This window comes from Lolium rigidum, chromosome 1 (genome assembly GCF_022539505.1).
Source record: "Lolium rigidum isolate FL_2022 chromosome 1, APGP_CSIRO_Lrig_0.1, whole genome shotgun sequence".
Lineage (NCBI taxonomy): Eukaryota > Viridiplantae > Streptophyta > Magnoliopsida > Poales > Poaceae > Lolium > Lolium rigidum.
The window spans coordinates 219,153,630-219,158,547 of NC_061508.1; positions in this window are offsets into that span (position 1 = coordinate 219,153,630).

Consider the following 4,918-nt stretch of genomic DNA (forward strand, 5'->3'; position numbering starts at 1 on the left):
TAGTTTTATTTATGGTTGACACTCCTCCCAACCTTTTGCTTACACAAGCCATGGCTAACCGAATCCTCGGGTGCCTTCCAACATTCACATACCATGAAGGAGTGTCTATTTGCAAAATTAAGTTGCTTACTGATGAATCAGAGCAAAACATGTGAAGAGAATTATTAATGAAGGTTGATTAATTGGGGGCTGGGAACCCCGCGCCAGCTCTTTTTGCAAAATTATTGGATAAGCGGATGAAGCCACTAGTAAATTGGTGAAAGCTGCCCAACAAGATTGAAAGATAAAACACCACATACTTCCTCATGAGCTATAAAACATTGACACAAATAAGGAGTAATAAATTTTTGAATTGTTTAAAGGTAGCACATGAAGTAATTTACTTTGGAATGGCAGAGAAATACCATGTGGTAGGTAGGTATGGTGGACACAAATGGCATAGTTATTGGCTCAAGGATTTGGATGCACGAGAAGAATTCCTCTCAATACAAGGCTAGGCTAGCAAGGTTGTTTGAAGCAAACTCAAGTATAAAATGGTGCAGCAAGACTCACATATGAACATATTGTAAGCATTATAAGATTTTACATCGTCTTCCTTGTTGTTCAAACACCTTAACCAGAAAATATCTAGACTCTAGAGACCAATCATGCAAACCAAATTTTAGCAAGCTCTATGTAGTTCTTCATTAATGGGTGCAAAGTACATGATGCAAGAGCTTAAACATGATCTATATGAGCACAACAATTGCCAAGTATCAAATTATTCAAGACAACATACCATTTACCACATGCAGCATTTTCTGTTTCCAACCATATAACAATGAACGAAGCAGTTTCAACCTTCGCCATGAACATTAAAGATAGAACTCATGTGTTCATATGAACCAGCGGAGCGTGTCTCTCTCCCACACAAGCATTTATTCAAACAAAAACAAAAACAAAAACAAACAGACGCTCCAAGTAAATAAAGTACATAAGATGTGACCGAATAAAAATATAGTTTCAAGGGAGGAACCTGATAAATTTGTCGATGAAGAAGGGGATGCCTTGGGCATCCCCAAGCTTAGATGCTTGAGTCTTCTTGAAATATGCAGGGATGAACCACGGGGCATCCCCAAGCTTAGACTTTTCACTCTTCTTGATCATAGTATATCATCCTCCTCTCTTGACCCTTGAAAACTTCCTCCACACCAAACTCGAAACAAACTCATTAGAGGGTTAGTGCATAATCAAAAATTCACATGTTCAGAAGTGACACAATCATTTTTAACACTTCTGGACATTGCCCAAAGCTACTGGAAATTAATGGAACAAAGAAATCCATCAAACACAGCAAAAGAGGCAATGCGAAATAAAAGGCAGAATCTGTCAAAACAGAACTGTCCGTAAAGACGAATTTTAAAGAGGAACCAGACTTGCTCAGATGAAAATGCTCAAATTGAATGAAAGTTGCGTACATATCTGAGGATCACTCACGTAAATTGGCATAATTTTCTGAGTTACCTACAGAGAAATAGGCCCAGATTCGTGGCAGCAAGAAATCTGTTTCTGCGCAGTAATCCAAATCTAGTATGAACCTTACTATCAAAGACTTTACTTGGCACAACAATGCGATAAAAATAAGATAAGGAGAGGTTGCTACAGTAGTAACAACTTCCAAGACTCAAATACAAAATAAAAGTACTGTAGCAAAATAAACACATGGGTTATCTCCCAAGAAGTTCTTTCTTTATAGCCATTAAGATGGACTCAGCAGTTTTAATGATGCACTCGCAAGAAATAAGAGTTGAAGCAAAAGAGAGCATCAAGAGGCAAATTCAAAACAAATTTAAGTCTAATATGCTTCCTATGAAAAGGAATCTTGTAAATAAACAAGTTATGTAGGCATAATGCAATACGCATAGGAAAACTAGACAATCTCAATTTCAAAATTTTAAGCATATAGAGAGGTATTTTAGTAACATGAAAATTTCTACAACCATATTTTCCTCTCTCATAATAATGTCCAGTAGTATCATGAGCAAACTCAATAATATAACGATCACATAAAGCATTCTTATCATGAGTCTCATGCATAAAATTATTACTACTCCCAACATAAGCATAATCAATTTTATTGGTAATAGTGGGAGCAAATTCAACAAAGTAGCTATTATTATTATTCTCATCATCAAATATAGGAGGCATATTGTAATCATAATCAAATTTATCCTCCATAACAGGCGGTACTAAAAGACTACTATCATTATAATCATCATAAATAGGAGGCAAAGTATCATCAAAGTAAATTTTCTCCTCAATGCTTGGGGGACTAAAAAGATCATGCTCATCAAAACCAGCTTCCCCAAGCTTAGAACTTTCTATATCATTAGTATTCAAAGTGTTCATACTAATATGTTCCATGGGTTTTTTAATTTTCGCATCAAACCATCCATGTATTAAATCAGGAAATAGAATAAGAAGCTCATTGTTGTCCATTATGCCAAACTAGTGTAAACAAGAAACAAAAAGATGCAATTGCAGGATCTAAAGGAAATAGCTTCGAGCACACACACAACGGCAACATAAAAGTACTTTTACCTGGGACCGAAGTATGAGTGCCTTTTACCTTTCCTCCCCGGCAACGGCGCCAGAAAAGTGCTTGATGTCTACGGGAGCTTCTATTCTTGTAGACAGGTGTTGGGCCTCCAAGAGCGAGAGGTTTGTAGAACAGCGGCAAGTTTCCCTTAAGTTGATCACCCAAGGTTTATCGAACTCGGGGAGGAAGAGGTCAAAGATATCCCTCTCATGCAACCCTGCAACCACAAAGCAAGAAGTCTCTTGTGTCCCCAACACACCTAATAGGTGCACTAGTTCGGCGAAGAGATAGTGAAATACAGGTGGTATGAATAAATATGAGCAGTAGTAACGGCGCCAAAAAAGTGCTTTGCTGTCCAGGACTGGTGTGTGGTTGATGGTGGTAATATTGCAGGAAGTAAAGATGCAGTAAAACAGTAAACAAGCAGCGATAGCAGTATTTAGGAACAAGGCCTAGGGATCATACTTTCACTAGTGGACACTCTCAACATTGATCACATAACAGAATAAATAGATAGATGCTAGACTCTACACCCTCTTGTTGGATGATGAACACCACTAACCGTGTAGGATTACACGAACCCTCAATGCCGGAGTTAACAAGCTCCACAATATTCAATGTTCATATTTAAATAACCTTAGAGTGCATGACAGATCAACATAACCAAACCAAGTACTAACATAGCATGCACACTTGTCACCTTCACGCTACGAAAGGAGGCATAGATCACATCAATACCATCATAGCAATAGTTAACTTCATAATCTACAAGAGATCACAATCATAGCCCACGCCAAGTACTACACGATGCACACACTGTCACCATTACACCGTGCAGGAGGAATAAACTACTTTAATAACATCACTAGAGTAGCGCATAGACTAATAGTGATACAAAACTCATATGAATCTCAATCATGTAAGGCAGCTCATGAGATCATTGTATTGAAGTACATAGGAGAGAGATTAACCACATAGCTACCGGTACAGCCCCGAGCCTCGATGGAGAACTACTCCCTCCTCATGGGAGACAGCGGCATTGATGAAGATGGCGGTGGTGTCGATGGAGGAGCCTTCCGGGGGCACTTCCCCGTCCCGGCGGCGTGCCGGAACAGAGACTCCTGTCCCCCAGATCTTGGCTTCGCGATGACGACGGCTCTGGAAGGTTTCTCGTACCGTGGCTTTTCCGTATCGATGTTTTAGGTCAGGGACCTTTATATAGGCGAAGAGGCGGAGTCGGAGGGGGCCTGGGGGGCGGCGCGCCTGGCTCCTTGGCCGCACCGCCCACACGTGTGGGCCCCCTGTGGCCCTCCTCTGGTGGCTCTCGGGTGTTCTGGAAGCTTCGTGGAATTCTAAGATGCTGGGCGTTGATTTCGTCCGATTCCGAGAATATTTCCTTACTAGGATTTCGAAACCAAAAACAGCAGAAAACAAGAATCGGCCCTTCGGCATCTCATCAATAGGTTAGTTCCGGAAAACGCATAAATATGACATAAAGTATGTATAAAACATGTAGATATCATCAATAATGTGGCATGGAATATAAGAAATTATCGATACGTCGGAGACGTATCAAGTCTATATTCGGCTGCTTGCAGTCGAATGTGGACTCAAAAGGAATTTTAATATAAGCATAACGCATTTAACTTGTGCTTTCCCACAGAGTATCCAAGCTGCCATAACAATTCTAAAAGACTTCGTCTCCCAATTCTCCTTGCTTCAAGCTAATAATGCTCGGCTCCAAGAGGACGCCCAATAAAAATCTACCTAGCTTGATCAAGCGGTTGAAATTGCGGCCACTGCCAGGCAAGAGGTGGCTTCTTTGAGGAAGGAGCTTGGTCAGCTGAACAAGAAGCTGAAGGAGGAGGAGAAGGAGAAGGCAGAGGCCCAAGTACAGAAGAAGGAGAGGGAGGATCTGATGCAGAAGTCCACCACGACACTACTGGGTAATTTCATTGCAGTATCTTCAAATTCCTTTTCAGCTTTATTGACTTCTTACTTCTGCTTTTACTTCCTGCAGGAGCTGCTGATATTCCTGCAGATTCTGTAGGCAAGCTTCCGGCCGATTCTGCTGCCGATGCTATTTCTATGGCGATCGAGTCCGGCGAACTTATCCGAGCTCTTCTTCAGAACAATGATGCGTGCGGTTGATACGTCCAAAACGTATCTACTTTCCCGAACACTTTTGCTATTGTTTGGCCTCTAATTTGTGTATTTTGGATGCAACTAACACGGACTAACGCTGTTTTCAGCAGAACTGCTCTGGTGTCTCGTTTTTGTGCAGAAATCCAACTTTCGGGAAAAACCTCGGAATTTATGCAGAAGGCCCTATTTTCCCAG